The 19,401-nt window shown below is 43.8% G+C and overlaps 1 protein-coding gene across 1 annotated transcript in view; it reads right to left on the bottom strand.

Annotated features, from left to right (window-relative positions):
* Nucleotides 1-5,078, bottom strand: part of FAR1 (fatty acyl-CoA reductase 1) — a 34,063-nt gene extending 28,985 nt beyond the window's left edge. The window contains exon 1 of the mRNA XM_014882511.2: nucleotides 4,993-5,078. The gene's annotated coding sequence lies outside the window, so the exon portion shown is untranslated. The remainder of the gene's footprint in view (nucleotides 1-4,992) is intronic.
* Between the last annotated feature and the right edge of the window lie 14,323 nt (nucleotides 5,079-19,401).

Raw genomic sequence — 19,401 nt, 5'->3', positions numbered from 1 at the left:
TCAGGTGTCTCACTACACAACAGTGGGGATAGATTCAGGGTAATACTGTGTTCTCTACACATGAACTACAACAAAACTAAATCAAACTGAAGGACCAGGCCTGAGTCACAACTGCAGCATGGATAAATGCCACCAGAAGACCCAAACCTCTATGGCAAAGAAAATGGCTGTCACTCAGTGAATTAAGAGAATTTCTGAAAAAGAACAAGGCATTTCAAACTAGTTGAATATCTTCAGGATTGAAGACTAAAAAGAAACTTCCCAACTACCAATGAAGAGATTTGTCCTCTTTAAATCATTTATCTAATGAAACACAATACCAGTTCGAGTAACCAATCTCGGTAGGTCAAAGTTGACATAGCTGAGTGTATAGCTCTATGTACAAAAATAAAGTAGACTTGCTTTTCAAACAGTTCTCCTCACTATTCTTAACCACTGAAATATGCTGGATACTGAAAGCTTGCCCTAGAGTGTGCATTTCTCAAGGTACATTCCTCCTGGATATATTACTACCTCTGGCAGCACATGCATTCAAGGTAAGGAACAGTATTAAACTGATTTAGGGGAGACTTAGCTAATACTGCATATAATCTATTTAACAGCACTACAGCACTTTAATACCAAAATATTGATTGACACCAGACACGGAATTAGTTCTGTCACTTTTTTTAGATGGCAATGACAAAATCAAAGTACAGTACTCACTCGATTGCTTTGGGAAGATGGTGAATTGGGACCCATGGCCACCAATAACTTATCAGCAGAATTCAGCCCAACTCACCAATTACCTCACCCAACACACCCTTGTGAAATAAGATACTCTGAAGTGAGCGCTGTGCTCACAGTCATGGACTACTTAACCCCTTTTAATCCTTTAGTCTTATGGAACAGAACCTGATTTGTGGGCCACTGCTGATTTGATCTCAGCAGAACTCTGTCATCAGAGCCCTTCAGTGCTCGTGGTCACACAGATATTTCTCAAGCGTGTGCTCACACACCTGACTTCAGCCAAAGTTCTGGTTTTACTACAAATCTCCACTTACTTTTGCTTCTAGTCAGAGGGATTCCGTACCAGATGACTTTGTACTTAATTTTTAGTAAGTAATCAGTTCACAAAGTACATGCAAGGGAAGTCCCTTGCTTTGCTGTAACTATGTTTCTTTTACAGACAGTTCCTCCTCAGAAAACGAATTCAAACACAGTAGAACGTTTTTACTGTCCCTTTATAATTAGGTTATAAGTTGACGTTTTTCCTAAATTGTTACTATTTGAGCTGTCATCAAGTGCACATTGAAAGTGGAAAAAAAGCCTCTTTTGGTACAGTTAAACTCATTTCTCAAAACTGCACAAAAGGCACGGATTAGGTCAGAAAGTAAGCTATTCCAGGAAAGCATATCCCACATAAGAACATTTACTGTACTCCACCTCCAGCTCTTGTAAAAACACGTTTAACACACATGCAGGGAGATTTTAAACAAGTTCTAGGAAAGAACAAGAGGCAGGCAAAGTCAAGATTTGCTGAATAGAAGCTAAATTCCAGATAAAATTATCTAATTTAATTGGAAATCTACATTAGAACTCTCACTTGCACTTTTGGTTATGAAAGGTTTACAAGAGAAAACCTCTCTGTTTATCAGGGTAGTTGCATAAATCATGGCTCTTACTTTGCAAAAATCATTAGTCTTGAGTTAACCCTGAAAGGAGAACAGAACCTGTCTGAAGGACACATCTGCAACACAATGAGCAGGGCAGCACCACTCAATTCTGACTCTCCATCACTCCATTGTTATTCACTGCCTTGGGAAAACAGGCCAAAGGCATCACTTCAGCCTCCTCATGAGCTGCTGATATCCAGCCCTGGTTATCAGCAGGGAAAGCTTCAGCAGCAGCAGGATTATTGCTCCGGTTCCTACCGTGATACTGTCTTTTTGCTGGGAAGGGAAAGCCAAAAATCGAGTAAATGGAATGTTGTGTGTTCACCCACCCCCCCTTCAAGTGCTCATCAGTTTGTCAAGTTTCAGTGGTAAGAGACAAATCTTGGTAATTAAAACTCAGATTCACCTTTTTCATATTGATCAGACAAGAAAAGGACAGCTACCCCAAAACTGCACCTGCGATTATGTTCTGCTCAAACTTATTATTCGCAAAGCAATTACAATTGGAATACTTAATCAAGAACAAAAAGCCCAGCTCTTATTCCTCTCATGTTTTTAATTACATAGAAGGTTTGAATCACATTTTACAATAGACATTGCACAATGAATTTGAAGTCCTAGGAATCAACACTCCCAGACCCCTTCCATACTTTCCCAAATCTCTTACAGTTAAAAATGGTATTTTCTTTTGTATTATTTTCCTGCATTAATTCACAATAATTCTTTTGAAATCTAAAAATTACTCCTTTACCTGACCACTGTTCTACCAAGCTGTATTTGAAACACAATCACCTTCTAAAGAAAAAAAACCAAAACCCTTGTTTACCCTTCCTTTCCTCCAATACAAGTGGAACAAACTACCACCAAAAAAAAAAGGTAACAGCCCATTCTCACAGTTTTCTTATCTTTAAAAGTGACTTAAACAGATTCTCAAAGTTGTACCAAGAGATTGCCTACCTGTCTTCCCAACAGGAGGCTGGCAGCCTCCTCCTGCTCAGGAGAAGAGCTATTTACTCGGCAGGACGGCCGATCCCGATGGTGTGCAGACTGCCAAGAGCTCCAATCCTAGCTCCTATTTATGCTAATGAACGTCTTCTTCGGATCTATCAATTACATCTCTTGCACAAGGAGCTCGACGAATTTACAAACATCAGGCTGAACAACGACAGGGAAAGGCGTGAGGCAGTGTGCACACACAGACACCAACAGCAACATCTGCTCAAAGCACAGCCTTTGTCACCACATTCACTGCTCACTACAAATCCTGCACTGGACACACTCAGGAGACAAAAAATGGGAATATCTAATTTATTCAGATAGACAGGATTTGTTACTACAGTCTGCAGCTTCCAAACTGTGCAAGTGTTGAGGCTGAACAAAGCAGGGCTGGAAAAGTTATTGTTGCAAGGCCTGGAATCAGCAACAGGGAGAAACACCATGGATGTGCACCATGGTACTAACCATGCCCAGATACCCAAAGTTTACACAATGTAATCTTCCACACAACGTACCAACTAGCCAAGCACAATTTTTGCTGATATTGGCTCCTTTTCAGAATTTTTAGCTTGCCACTCAGCAGCTCTGCTTCCTGCAGACAAGTAACAAGCAAGCTACACTGAACATCCTCAAACACAGAATATTTGGTGACAAAAAACCACACACAATTTGTGGCTGAAGAAGCCAACCAAGCCTGCAGTTACTGCAACAATTCACATCTTCAACAACATCCAGGACCTTCTCAGGCACTCACTTAAACCTTCCAAATGGCTGTATAAGCATTCTAGTTTGCTGTGCATCCCCTCCCAAGCACCAAAAACAACAACAACCCTTGTGAGGAACTGGGAGCTCCTCCAAAAGCTAGAACTCAGAAACAAGACGATGACGGAACCCTTCACTTTGTAGCAGCCAGAAGGACATTGAGTTCGGCCTTTCAGGAGCTAAGAGGTGGTATGGATGGTTACAGTTTTGCTTCAATGTTAAATTTTATCGACAAGTATCAGCTGCTATAGATGACTACGATGTGGACAGGCTGGGTTATTCTGGAACTGAAAGAAGAAAAACATTTATCGTGTCCAAAACCTACAGCCACACTTAATTTAGAACAACTCCCCCAATGTGCTTTCATTGTTAAAACTGTGTCTAGCAAAGCTTCACTATACCTACAGTCCAGCAATAAAGGCCAAGTACTTGCAGTAAAAAGTTAAGAGATCTACATTTGTGATTACTTTACAGCTCTGCAACAGGTAGAGGCAAAAAAAACCCATAAAAACGTAACCCATAAAATTAATCCTTCCTACACATCTATAGGTTTTTGATGGGGAAATGGCTGCATTTTAAGGCATTTATATGCCAGTAGAGGGTGAAAAACAGGGTAGAGAAGCTGAAGGGTGAAGATCCTAGAAATCTACCCTATACCTACTATACCTAGTGTAGAATTTTTAAATTCCTGAAATAATGGTATCGGAGTTAAGAAGCACAGACATGATACTCAAATTGGGGAAGTTGGGGATCAAGAAATTCTAGCCTGCTGCACTACAGATGGATGTCACAGATACTAAACTCCTACATGCTCCACTTTTTAATTATTACCGGAAGAGTTATTAAAACATTAAAAAAAGTTTCAATTGCCAAAGCCTTGAAGTAGGTTAAATGAAATTAAAGATTTCTATTTTCATGGGATTCAAGCTGGTTTCGATTATAAGCTCGCTACCAGCCACTGCATCCCTACAGTCGGCCACATTTTAAACTTCACTCGGGCAAGTCTTTTGGCGGACCCACGCGGCTCCTGCCCCACGAGGACCGCGAGCCTGTCCCCGGGGCACGGGCGGAGGAAGGGAGGGAGGGATGGAGGAAGGAAGGGAAGGCTCTGCCGCTGCTGATGGAGCGCTCCCAGCGCACGGAGCGCGGCCCGGGGCTGCGGGCGCGGCCCATGCCGGCTCTGCCGCACACTCTCGCTCCCGGCAGCGGCACAGAACTCGTGGCCTTCCCTGCCGGCCCGCTCCGAGCGCCGGCCGCGGGCTCTGCCCAACGGGACCGCCGGGCCGGAGCCGCCGGGCAGGCAGGGCCAGGGCCGGGGCCGCCGCAGGCCCGCCCAGCGCCCGGGGGGATGGATGGTGGTACTCGGGCCCTGCGGCGGGCGGGGCGGGGGCTCTCGGCCTCGCCCACGCTCCTCGCTTCGCTGAGCATCGACCGCGGCCGCCGCGCTCCGCCGGCCCGGCCGCCACCGCGACGCGCCCCGGAGCTCCGCGACGCCCTCCATCCTCCCCTCCCGGAAAGGCGCGGCCGCCCCCCTCCCGCAGGGTCCCCGTCCCGGTGCGCGGTGGCGGTACCCGGTTACCTGGTGCGGGCGGTGAGCGCGGCCCCGGCGCTGCCCGGCCCCGGCTGTGCCCGCCCGGCGCTCGCCGCCCCGAGGGTCCCGCACGGCCCCGCACGGCCGCTCCCGTTGGCCGCTGCGCGCGCGATCCCCGCGCTCCCATTGGCCGCCCGCGCCGCCGCTCGCGGGACGGGGGCGGCGCGGATTGGCCGGCGGGCGGAGGCCCCGCCCACTCCCCCGGCGCCGCGCGGGGAGCCGCGCGCTCCCCCCTTACACACACACACATCACACACAGAGACACGGACACGGACAGACACACAGACACGGACTGATAGACACAGATCAGACACACAGAGACACGGATAGGCAGAGACACAGACAGATAGACACACAGAGACATGGACAGACAGAGACATGGATAGACACAGGGACACAGACAGACAGGAACACAGACAGACAGGAACACAGACACACACAGACACACACGGATAGACAGACAGAGACACAGACAGACACAGGGACAGACACACAGACACACACAGAGACACAGACAGACACAAATACTGACACACACATATTACACACACAGACACTGAGACACTGATGGACACTGACACACACAGACACGCTGAGAGTGACAGACACTGACACATTTATTACACAGACACACACACACACTGAGAAACTGACAGACATTGACAGACACTGACACACACACAGACACTGACACACACACATATTACACACACAGACACTGACAGGCACTGACACACGCATATTACACACACAAACACACACACACTGACATACACACAGACACATCACACACAGACACTGACACATCTCACACACATCACACAGACACACACACTGGCACTGACATATTACACACACAGACACTGACACACATATTACACACACACATCAGACAGACAGACACACAGACATATCACACACGTGCATCGCACACACAGTCACTGACATATTACACACACACATATCACACACACATATTACAGACACAGAGACACACATCACACACATCACACACACAAAAATCACACACTCAGACACTAACACATCACACATCACACACCCATACGTACATATCATGTCACACACCCACGCTCATACATATCACACACACTCACACACACACACATACACACAGATCACACACACAGATCACACACATATCACACACATCACACATATATCCCACACAGATCACACACACAGATCACACACATATCACACACATCACACATATCACACACACAGATCACACACAGATCACACACAGATCACACACATCACACATGTATCACACACACAGATCACACACAGATCACACACATCACACATGTATCACACACATATCACACACACAGATCACACACAGATCACACACATCACACATATCACACACATATCACACACAGATCACACACAGATCACACATGTATCACACACATATCACACACAGTGTCCCTGTGTGTCTCTGCATGTCCCCGCATGTGTCCATGTCCCAAACGCTGGATGCTGCCATCCCAAACGAGCAGGTCTAAACCCAGCTCCAGCCCCAGAGCTCCAAACCCGGCTGAGGCTCTGGGAAAAGCGGCCCCGGCTCTCAGAGTCCGGACCCACAGCACCGCGCCCTGAGCCCGCTGGCAAACGCGCCAGGACCCCTTTGCCAATGGCAAAGAGTCCTGGAATCACGGGCTGGTGGAATCACCGCGGCTGGAAGAGGCCTTTGAGGCCATCAGGCTCAACCCTGTGCAGCCCCCGAAGCGCCGAGCTGGATTTTGGGATCCCCGGATTGCCATTGACAGGCGCTGGATTAGTGTGCAAAAGTCACCGCGCTCCGCTTGCCTCACCGTGTGTTACCAAACAGCTCAACGTGATGTCCTGGTGCTCCGGTGCCACCGTGCCATGCCCTGCCACCATATGCCATCGGTTTCACAACTAAATATTGCACAGATGGACACACATCAACTAAACAAAAAAAAGAGAAGAGGTATTTAAAAGTTAGGAAACACCCTATATAAGCTTGTGCAACCTGTACGATCCAGATTACCGTACAAATAAGGGATTAGATGAGAATTGTTGTAAGCACAGTCTTGGCTTGTGCAAGGGCAGGTTGGTTTTTCAGAATGGTTTGTGCCTGACCAAGGCCATGAGAATGGGAGCTCCACTCAGATCCTCCACGGCAGCTCATTGATTATTTTATACTTATTTTTAGATGTGTGTTCCCATTATTCATTCACTCCATAATAGTTACACCTGGCACCTACGTGCTTCTTGACAGAGTACTTAATCACATAGGTGTACACTCCTTATCATAACTGTGCAGTGGACAGTTTTTCACAGACTGTCCTTTGGAAAACACCCACTCCTTGGATCTGGGACATCATCCAGTCATTCAGCCCTATAGGAAACCCAGCTCACACAAAGATTCGAGTCCAAATCTGCCACAAAAAGGTTTTACCATTTTGTTGTACCCTGTTACATAAAAACGGCTCCGTTTTTGTTGTACTGAAACCCTCACATGTGGTAGGCAGCCCTATAGACTGTGGGATGAGGCTTTTTCATTTCAGATTCCCAAGAAAGGAAGAGTCCATTGCAGCACAGACACAGAAATGCAGTCAGCACACACGAACTCTTGAGAAAAAAAATAGATATTTTAAAAAATCCCTAGTTGGTATATGCAAATTAAAGTTTCTCAGATTACTACAGCAGTTAAATTTAGGCACATTTTTCAGAAGTTACTCAGTAAAATGTGTCTGTGACACATAAAGGAAGTCATGGGGAATATCCCAGCAATATTTCAGTGTGGGAACAATAGTGTCATTTGTCCAGTCTGGTATTCAAACACAGCTAAAAATTGGTAGGGGTTTAAACTTTGTCTCTAATAAATACCATATCCTCTGGTCATTGTAGTCCATTAATGATAAATTATAATACATATAGTGGATTAACTGATGTTCTCAGTATAAATTAATAACAACAATAATAATAATAGAACAAAACAGATTTTTTTCAGGATTACTTTTTTAAAGCCACAATTAATTTATCCCTCTTAAATTATTTTTCATCAAGAAAATATCACAGTGACATTGTATCATGATCCATTTGCATTTTAATGCAGTAACATATGGTTACTTCTCAAAGAACCTACCAGACTGGTTATTCAAGGTAGCATTGTGAATTTTTCATTGCAGGAAAGAGAAGATATCAACGCCAATGTGGCCTGGTCTGAGAACACTGAATAAATTATTAAAAAAAAAAAAAACAACTCAACCCTATTTGAAACTCTGTTACCCAGTACAGAGATAGTATGATGCAAGGTTGTGCAAATCTATAGGTAAATAACTGCAAGTGTTTGCAAGGCAAAAATCTTGGAGAATGAGACAAACACCTAAATTCTCACTATCAGGAGGGGGAAAAAAAGAGATTCAGATCGTATCTTTCAATTGATCCTCTTCTCTAAGCAAGTTACTTAATTCACAGGAACCTTTTAGGGCTTTCCAGACTGCTTCATTACATCTCTCCAATTTTAAGCAAGGAATTGTGACAATTTGGAGCCCTTTATTGACCAGCTCATGGAAATGTTTAACTTTGCACCCCCTGCCTGGACAAGGCTCCCCCATGTCCCTGCTTTGGAGGCTGGCAAAGGTGCCACTGGCAGAAACATGAGAGGATGAACACCAGAGCCAGCCACCAAGCATGAGCAGCATGCCATGCTGCAGGAGCAGTGTTCACATGGAAACTCTGTTTACCTGTGCATAACTTCACTTTTTACAAACATATGCACTGTGTACCTATAGGTGCACTGTATTCCCCAGGAACAGAGCTGCTTTTGTGCAGACTGCAGTCGTGTTCCTTTGTTTCAGCCGCCTGTGGACACACCATGCAGTGTCTGGCATAAATCAAGGCAGGTGTTTACCAGGGTCTAGCTCCTTGTGAAGGCAGTAAGGGATGCTCGCTTCAATTCCTTGCTAAATGCAACGCATTTAATTAAAAGATTAGTCAAGAGAAATACCACTTTCTGTGCTGCCAGAAGAAAGGGCACAGGCAGGTTCTGTTCAGCGAGCTTAGACTCCTGTAAATATTTCATTTGTGCTCAGGCTGGTAGGGGCTGACAGCCACATGGAACAAGGAGGTTTGTAAAGGATGCATTTGTGATGTAATGAGCATTAACAGCTCTTGTCCTCAAGCTGCAGTGCACTCCAGGCACAGTAATATAGGCTGGAATTTTGCAAACTTACTGCTGCACAGGATGCAGTGAGAAAGAAGCAGTCCTGCAGAAGCTCAGGACCTGCCCCAGTATGAGCAGCAGCTAACACAGTTAAAACTTGTTTGCTTTCTAATTTGTGGTACTGTGCTTCAAAGATAAGGGTCTGACCAAAACTAGTTAAACCAGTTTAGGAAAAGCTCAGGAACTTTTTTTATCTGTGGATTAAAGCTAGTTAGTGAATTTAAAGGTATCTTTGGATTCAAAACAGGGCAAACACCTCGTGAGAGGAAATTTGTGATTTTCCTCTCCAAAGAGGCAATACAGTTTTTTGTCAAGTGCCTCTCTTGTCTTTTACTAATGAATTAACTGATTGAGGATACATTTTTAGTGGTCAGAGTTGGTTTTAAATTCAACCCTGAATATACTGCTAATTAGATATTAGTGTTCAAACAGGATGGGTAACAAATATATTGTTTGCAGTTGAATGAGTTCTGCTACCTTTTCTACATTTTCCATTGTAGTGTGCCAGTTCTTTGGGGTTTGGGGGCAGCTGTTAGGATTATGCCATCTATACAGTAAAGATTCCTGAATCACAGAATGGAATGGCCCTCTGCAGATTGTCTGGCCCACCCTCCCTGCCCAAAGCAGGTTCACCAGGGCTGTGTCCAGCTGGGCATTGAGCATCCAAGGACAGACACTCTGCACCCACTCAGGGCAGCCTGTGCCAGTGTTGGACCTCCTTTGCAACAATAAAGAAAGGTTTTGTCTTTTGGTTAAGTGGAAATTCCGTACTTCTCTTTGTAGCCTCCTCTCCTATCACTGAGAAAAGAATTTCTGCTTTCCCCTGAGCTGGTATTTATCCACACAGCTCACAGTCAATGTGCTGGCCACCTGCATCCCCAGGGCCTTTCCCACAAAGCTGCTTTCCACCCACTTCATCCCCAGCCTGTACTGGTGCTTTGGGGTTTTCCTCCCCTGTGCAGGGCTTTGCATTTCCTTTGTTGAACTTCACAAGTTTCCTTTTGGCTGATGGTTATCTTTTCCTGCATGACTAAACACAAACATTATTTCTACTTTTGCGTCCTTGCCACCTCACTTAAAAGCAGCAGAAATACCAGCCATAAGATCTGAATATCAAACTTCATTTCATACTTCTTATTTTTGAAAGAACTAATTAAAATGCCTCTTTACTGTACTGGCCACTGTGCCAAACCCTGCCAGCTTAATATTAATGATATTTATGTTTGATATTTCCTCTCTTCTTTTTCATTGCCTTTTGGCATATCAATGGACTTAATTATAGTTTAGTACACTGAGTATATTGATAAACGTGTGAGTAATAGAAACAGTTGCTAGGAAAGGCTGACATCCATCAGGAGTGCTGTAGGGGGAAGGGATCCTTCAGAGCAATGATGGAGGTTTATAACTTGATCATATGAGGCTTGGCTCATCACTTCATTTAAAAATGGGGCTGCCTGGGTCATATGACTCAAATAAAACAGTTTATAAAGAACAAATTTTTGTGTAGGGTAGACTTCCTGAAAGAACCTTCAGAGGTACTGAAGATGTGAAGGTAGTTGCTCAATGAGAAACAGCAGACTTGCTGAAAACAATTCTCAGACAGGTGTCTGTGTGGGGAAGGGAGATTAAAGGGAGCTGGACAGGCTCAGCTGTCCCGGGCACGGGCTCACAGAAGTCCCTTTGTGGAATGACTGTGTGTGATTTTTAACACAGCTCTGCTCTGCTTCCTCTAACCTGCTCCTAACTGTGCCTCCGTTTGCAGTCTGAATGTGTTTGCCAAAACACACCCTTGCTTCTGTGCCAGCACTTGCCTTTTTAGCCAACAAACACTCCTGCAGGGGTACATTTGTAGAGAGCAATCTTATCCCATTTAGCTTTCACTTTACAGGGCTAGAAGAACCATGATCTGCAAGTTTTCTCTTGTGTAGAGAATCTTATCCATTCCAGGTGCATGTTTTTCAGATTATATTTGTAATTTTATACAATATTCCAGGTAAACTTTCACTGAGATCTTACATGGCAAAAATATTTTCGCATCTCTACTGAAATCAGATCTGTTGATGGCAACTTGGGCATATAGTTGTTTTTGGCATAGCTTCCTCATGTCAACAGTTCATAAAAAGTGTGATTTTGAAGAGTATATTTTGGGTTCCTCTTCTGTCATGTCAAAGTGAGGTTCTAGTGCTCAAGACTACACATTTGTGTATAAAAAAATTTTCTTATTATTTCTAGCAGTCTAGGCTATAGGGTCTTTTAGTATTAATTCTAACTGGTAGTCATTAATTATTTGTGTTAATAGTGTTTCTTCACTTTACCAGTGAATTTTCATTATCATGTATCCAACATCAACATTACTTGCAGCTATTTCCTTTTATGTCAGCTCATTTCATGCTTCTCTTTGCTTATTTATTCTATTTATTAGTTTTCCATATCAAAATGTTGGAATCTGTTTCTTTTGCTTAGTAACTACATAATACACCCCAAGTTCTGGTTTTGAATTCACAGTCAGTTCTCCTTTCTATTTCTGTTTCAGTCACCTCTTGCATAAGCTGCATGATTTGTCCTCAAGCACTGATGACACACAATCACATCTGGCTCCCAAAAACAGAGGTGATAATTTCTCCCTCTGGGTAAAACTATATAAACTTTACAAGTTTGTTATTGCTCACGATGATTGCTTCACAACTTTTCCTGTTGTTCTATTAAACAGTTTAATAATATACTTTCATATATGCAGAACATCTTGCCTCAATGGTGTTTTCTCCAAAGAATTACCCTTCAGCTGTCTGATTTCGTAGGTTCAGATTAATTAATGTTTGCTCATTTCTCATGTTTGCTCTGTTCAAAGGAAGCCATTTCATGCTTTCACCCTTGAAATAATCCCTTCTTCAGACATAATCACTGTTTCAGAAGTTTGCAGTTTGTCAGTGGTTATTGTACCATTTATCCTTTTGGTGATGTTGCATTATATTAATTGCAGCTTGGTGTGACAGGGGCAGATCAGGAGCCTGAAGCAATCAGTGCTGAATCCTCTTCACCACAGGAAGATGCAGAAGTGAGAACAGGGCACTGCTCTGTTGCCTGAGCTCTCCATGCCCACAGGGACCACGCTCCCAAGGGTGGGCAGCAGTCCTGGAAAACTGGGACAGAGCTGTGTGTGCCTTGGTCAGACGACAGGATGCTGAAGCCAAGTTCTGGAGATGAGGAACACATGTCATGTGTCCCACCTTTGTGCCATGGCTGCACCGACCAAACTGTCTCTGAGAAGCCCTGCCAACAGGCAGTCCAGATCTGCTGAGACACCTAGCACCAAAGAAATGAGAGTAGAAAATTGGGATCACCATTTTTGTAGCCTGCACTGAATGATAAGTGGGTGCAGAGAAACTCCTGCTTGTTCAGCTGAGCCCAGGGACAGACTGGGTGAGACCTTTGAGTGCAGACAAGGTGTGCTGTGGCTGCTGGCCATCAGTTTGCTGGTGCAATGCTACTGCCTGTGGAAACCCTGCCTGCTGGGATAGCTCAGAGAGACCCCACGTTATTCTCCCCAGCCCTGAACTAATTGCTGTTTCTAATTGCCCCATGCTTTCCACCCTAGAGTCATTTCAAAAAGTGTTACACTTAGTTTGGTTTAACTCAGGTGATACAAGGAGCTGCTGATCCCGTGTTGTGGTGAGGAGAAAGTTAAAGACAAATCTCTCACAGAGTTTTCTGTGTTTTTCTGGACTTAGGAGGATAGCTCGACGTGGCAAGAGCAGGTGGATAAAGAGCCAAGATAGAAAAGTAATTAAAGAAAGAGAGGGGGAAAGGCAACAGAAGGTAGGGCAGGGAAGGATTTCAAACACAAAGATGTGTAGGTGGATGAGGAAAAGCTGAAGACTGGCCATCAACAGCAAATGGAGTTGTAAAAATGGCACTTGAATCAAGTTGTGATGTGCTTTGACTTTTTGGATTGTGCAGATGGAGAAGGTGTTCAGAAAACCCATCACACATAGAAATGGAGAATCATGTAAGCTTTCCTTTATTTTGAGTGTGAATCTTTGAATGCATGAGGAAAAAAATACATCTTCTCTCATAGCTGCACTGTCAACACTCAACTGATGTAGTTATCTACAGAAGAAAGTTTTGTTGTTCTTCATCAAGGTTTCTAGGCTGCCACAGCACAAAGAGCCTGTAAGAAACAGCCTCTGACTCGTGGCAAATTAGAGCTTCAAGGGTGAACGAGAACAAGACCCCTGCTGAAGATACCTGGTTGTAACACATGTTGAAGTATGGAAAAATGCAACTCTTACCTTAAGAAACTACATCATGACAATGCAAATGTTGTGCTGAAGTGATTCCTATTGTTCCCGTGAAAGGGTTACTCTGCCAGCATCTCTGGCCAGAGCCTGGAAATTGTCCCTAAAAATCTGCAGCAGATACAGCAGCACAAAGAAGAAAGGATCAGTCTGCTGTATGCTTACCTTCTGGCTCTTAGGCACAGTCCCAGGATCCATTCTGAGATTTTTTTAAACTTTATTTACTTTATTTATCATCTAGAATCTCATGTGAGCCATTGAGTGCCATAACCTGGGATGTGATTTGAAATTTAAAATTAGTAAAATAGTTGTGCAGTAGGAGAAAGACCACACTCAGAAACAGTGGAACTTGTTCTAAGCAACTTATTTATTTAAAAAGACCCACAAGTCAGCAGGAGCAAAACAGGATGGTCTAGGCCCACAAACAGAATTAATATCTGTAATTAACTCATCTGTGGCATATCCTTTTGTCTGCATTTTGTCTTATGCCATTGGTTGAACAGAGCAGGGATCAGACATGGTTCAAGATGCTCCTGCAGTTCCAATATTTGACATTGATTTAAAGTCATCAACCTTAGTGTCATTTGCAGTTTCCAGATAATTTATTGATGATATGTGAGGAGCACTGGAAGACAGAAGTTGAATATCAAGGAGAGATATTTGTTTCTGCCTTTGTTTCTTACACTCTGCTTCCATAAGCATCTGCTATTGGCCACACTTAGGGCAGCATTGAGAAAAGAAAATATTGGCTCATTTGGCAGTCATTATCTTCACTAATATCACTGAGCAGATTTACAAAGGTTGAGCAATGTACTCTGTTTATGGGACATGGTTGCAAGGTGCCACAGATGTTGAGGCACCCCCTGATAAGATTAATATCTAATCAATCAATTAACTATATGAATTCCAACACTGAAAAATGCTTTGTTCAGATAGGTTACACTCAGCTGAGCCACTATTAGAGAGCTGCTTAAATTCACCTTAACATCATCCCTATTAGAACAGAAAATAATATTCTTGGCCACACAGTAAATTTAAACTCAGCCAAGTGCACTGTTGTAACACTTGCTGCCATGAAATTAAATTTTTAAGACACTTGAATTTACAGTCTGTGATTTAATTGCAGCTGTAATATCACTGCAATATTGCTGCAACCTCCAATGGGGCTTGACAGCTAAGGCAGAGTAATTCAGGGTCCCAAGGATACAGTCTTTTGGGGCAGGATTTAAGGACATATTGGACATCTGTCAAGTGTTCCTGGTCCCAGCATTCAGTCCTAAGCAGACAGCAGGATGTTCTGAAATCCCAAATGCTGTAACAAACCCACAACAGCTGTGGTACTTCCCAGATGGGTCAAATCTAAGGTGCTTTCACTGTTTGTAAATGCAGAACAAATGCAGCAGACTCAGTGTGTTGGAGACGAGAAAAGGCCTGGTTTGCCCATGAAGAACACGTAGAGGCTGCCTGCTTCAGCCTGAGAGTGTGACACTCACTGATTAAACACTAACCCAATGGATATGTACCAGCATCCAAAGATCCCCCACCTAAAAATACCAGCCTGAATGCAAGAGTGCTTACTCCAGCAGAAGGACTCAGCGGTAACTCTGAGCTGTGATCTCATTTTGGAGCAGCCTAAATATGCAGTAATCTGACGATTAAGGCACCGACAGGGGTGTTGACAGACCTCATTTCAGTCCTCAGTCAGGTTGATGAGTGGCTTTAGTGTCAATTTTTTGTCCCGTTGTGACATTGACAGCAGGCTGCCACGCACACAGAGTGCCGACCTTCTGCAACCTCTCATTTCACTGTTTGGCTCCATAGAATAAATTCTTCAGATCGGGGACGTGGCTGAGAGACAGAATGTGGATTAGAAAACACTTCTCTCCTTCTAACTAGGATTCCCCTAGGGGAGAAAGCCAACCCCACTCTCCTAAGGAGAGAAGCACCTCTCTGCTCTTTGGGGTGTCAATGACATTTCCATGTGTTCTTGGCAGGACCCAGGTGGGATTAAAGCTGAATGCATTGCTTAGAGAGCCAGGGTTTGCAATCTGGAGCTGAGGCAGTCAGACGCCTGAAAGGCAACACTTTTGGAAACCTTATTCAGATCGATTTGGTGAGCTTGGAGGCTCACCAGTGGAAAAAATCAAACTGGGCATTTCTTCTCTGAGACACTTTAATAGCTGCTCTTATTCGACAGTGGGTCAGGATCTCTGGTCTATGATCACACTGGAATTTAATTTCTTTTTCTTTTTTTCTTTATTGCTGCTTAACTCAGGACATTTTTTTCCCCAAAACTATTACGGCATAAAATATTATTTTTTACTTGAGTTTTTTCTGTCAAATCTTGGTTTCTGTGACATGATATCAGCTACATTTAGCTTAACTACTTCCATTAGTTAAACATCCTATTTCTTGGTGTTTAGTGGCAATGAAAGCTGTAGCACTTGGATTCACTAATTTTACCTGAAGGGCAGCAATCCATTTTGCAGATAGAATGTGAAATAAATCATGTCTCCATATTGTCTTTAAAAGGCTGAAGGTTTTCTTTTATTTCCTCCTTGTCCCATTCCTATTTCTTCATTCTTTTATCTTCTCTTTGTCTTACTGAACTGGGTGCTACAATCCCTTGGAATCTTTTAAAACCACAGAAGAAATTTAGTTGGAAGGGACCTCATCTGGTCTGACCCCCCACTGAAAGCAGAGGTGACCCCAAGGCTTGATCATCTTCAAAAAAATCTGTTTTCCCTGGCTGCAAACCCCTCTCCTTCTGCTCCTCTGATTTACACTGATCCCATCTATTGTTTCTGCAAATGTTAATGCATGACAAAGGAGCTGCAGTTGTTTTGGAATTAACTAGACACACTGTAAGCACAGTGGCTGAGTGTTTAGTTTTGTTCTTTGCCTCGGTGTGTAGGTGATGAGTTCTGTGAGCAGAGCTCTGCACAGCCACACCACCGTGGGCTCCTCACTTTCTAAGCCCCATGTTACAATGCAGCTAAGACATGCAGCACTAATTTAGGACAAAACACATTACAGACATATTGAAATAAATACTCAATCCAAGCATTACAAAACAAGAAAGCTCAGAAAAACAGAGAAGCAAGCTGTGTCAGGATAGAGCAACACAGCTCTGGGTGTCAGTGGTGACACCAGGCAGAAATCGGGGGAGTGGCTGTAAAGGCACTTCAGGGTTTGTGATCTCTGGATAAGTTTCATGGTGTAGCATGAAATGTCTCTGTCTGTTACATCAGTGATGGAACATAAGGATGCAGAATTTCTCAAAGCATGGCAGCAGCACTGACCTGGTGCCTTTTCTTGCCAGGGTGAAATGCTGGTCAGAGTCACAGAGCATCAGCCAGCTGTGTGGGGAGCCACAGGCACAGCAATGTCTGCTTCTTCCCCTTAGCAATGTCACTGAATGGAACTGTGCCTGCAGTCTGAGGCCCAGGCAGCGTTGTGCTCTTCTTGTCTCCCTCTCAGAGACTGTCCCTGTCCCTGTCCCTGTCCCTGTCCTGTCCCTGCCTGCTCAGTCCCTGGCTGCACCCCCGGGCAGGCTCCAGGGCAGAGCAGAGCAGAGCAGAGACACGCAGCTGGAGCTGTAATATGTTCTAGAACACCTGGCAAGCTGCAAGAGCTCTGTCTCTCTTCATTAGCCCGGTTAATTAATTTGAGTGCAGTGCCACGAGGGTGCAGCCACACTGACTCTGGTCCCGGGGTTACACAGCTGGCTGGGCTATCTGATAGCTCTCACAGCCAGACACCTTCCAAGGGATGCTGGCCTAATTATCTCTCCTCACAGCTTCTAACTCAAAGCAGCACCTTTTTTCCTGGAAGTCTGAAAAAACCCTTCTGTCTGTCTTTTAATTGTCAACACTGCAGCAGAAACAATCAAGAGTTGTACTCCCAAAAGCCTGTGCTCTGGACAAAGTCACATTTTCTCTTCAGTATGACAGAATCTAGGGAAAAAACATCAGGTAACAAGAGTTTAGTCATGCTGGAGCTAAGAAACAGTGCTAGGCTTTCCCCAGTGATCAAACTGCTGGACCTGCAGAGGGTTTGGCTGGTCCCCAGTATTCCCATCATGTGCAGATTGATGGCAATGGCGTTGGGCTCACAGGTACAGATGTGAAACACTCATTAGCTTCTCTGTCTCTGCAGTCAGTGGGCAGGAATTCTGAGCTCCACCACAATGCACATCTTCAAGACTTCTGAAACAGTGTCCTTGGCTTTTCCCTCATGTGTTTTTTACTGTTTTCATTCCTGTATGTCAGTTCTTTCTAAATTTTTGACTAATTTTGTTGTCCAGAACAGTTATGAAAGTCTATTTCTAGTCTTGTGTACTAGTCTTGTGTACCCAAGATTGTACAAAGATATAAAGAGAAAACCTGTGTTTATTCTTCTTCCCTTATTTAAACACGTGAGACCATCTTTTTAACATGATAGAACTTATTTTTAACTGTGCTCTAATGCAAAAGATTTTGAGTTTCTGTTAGATGACTTCATCTTCATCAGGCTGAAAAATGTTTGTGTGTTGGTTAGGGTTTTCTTATTTTGGTTTTCACCTATCATATGCAATATACAGTTTTACCCATCTTCTCTTTCATGGAGCTCTTTAATCTCCTTTTGGGACAGCTTGCAGCTGCTCTTTATCCCAGCCATCACAGTATTTCTTCATGAGTGCTCTGTGTTGCCATCAAGTCAAAGCTGCTATTGCTTGTTGTTTTTATGTTATTTTTGGGCTGGCTAATCTTGCTTATAATTTATGTTTGGGGGCACAGCTGATTTCTTCATCAAATGCATTTGGTTTTGAAGTTCTGCAAGGGTTTACCCTGTCACAGGGCACTCATTTTAGAAGAACTGCTTTGCTGGGCCTAGCTGGAATGACCCTTTTGGTTAGTCCTGCTGCATTAGGAGCTTTTATACTGCAGGCTGCTGGGTTTGATTAGTGCAGCCTTGCCCTGTAGCTGTGAGTCAGCCTCACTTGGCAGCATTTACCAGCTTACCCAAATGACCAACCCTCACAACTTCATTTGCTCCAGTCTCTGGAATAATCTCACTACACCCATCACATCCTCTGTCCTTTCCTGAGCTGCTGTCCTCAGTTTCTCTGGGATGTTATGTTATTTCAGAGTGTCTGTCTGTCTGAATTTCATAGAGTCTTACATACTGGAGGCTGATTATTGCAGAGCTTTCTCCACAATACTGTATTGTTTCCATGCCCACTTCGTTTGCAGGTCCTGAACCCTTTCTGATTGTGGTTTCCTCATGACACTGCTCCTGAGATTCAGGGTCTGTCCTTTTTACCCCCTCTTTCTACTGCCTAGGAAGTGCTCAAAGACTTGTTTTCAGGTGCAGTTTAAAGTTATATAATCCCAGCTGAAAGCTGAAGAGTTATCTTTCAAGTAATGAAATATTCATTTGCCCCCACTGACATTTTAAAACACATTAAAGAACTATTTGTACTGATTCTCTCCACTTGTTAAAACTTGTGTTTAGAAAACTCTCATCTGGATCATATTTACTCTGGTGGCTTCTTTTAGAACTTTGACAGTGGTGGCTCACCTGTGTGAAATGAAAACTCTGTATTTTGAAACTGATTGTGATAGTCATAATTTGATTTGAAAGTGTAAAATTATTGTTGGGATGCTCCAGATGGCTGCTGATGTTAAATAAATCACTGCTGCCTTGAAGCAGAGAATCTTGTCCTCTGAGTGTGACAGATGCCTCAGGAAGTTGTTACTTGGCACATTTTGGTAAATATTAAAGAGATAATCTTGGGTGAAACCAGTAATTCTGTTGGTAGAAATGTCTCACAAAGCACAGAAGAAAATTTATCACGGCAAGTAGACTTCTCTAGAAGGAAAACATTTCTTTAGTGAT

The sequence above is a fragment of the Sturnus vulgaris genome, chromosome 18, assembly GCF_052056855.1.
Source record: "Sturnus vulgaris isolate bStuVul1 chromosome 18, bStuVul1.hap1, whole genome shotgun sequence".
Classification (NCBI taxonomy): Eukaryota; Metazoa; Chordata; class Aves; order Passeriformes; family Sturnidae; genus Sturnus; species Sturnus vulgaris.
The sequence above is the reverse complement of the archived record's forward strand: the minus strand, read 5'-3'. Positions and strand labels throughout refer to the sequence as shown.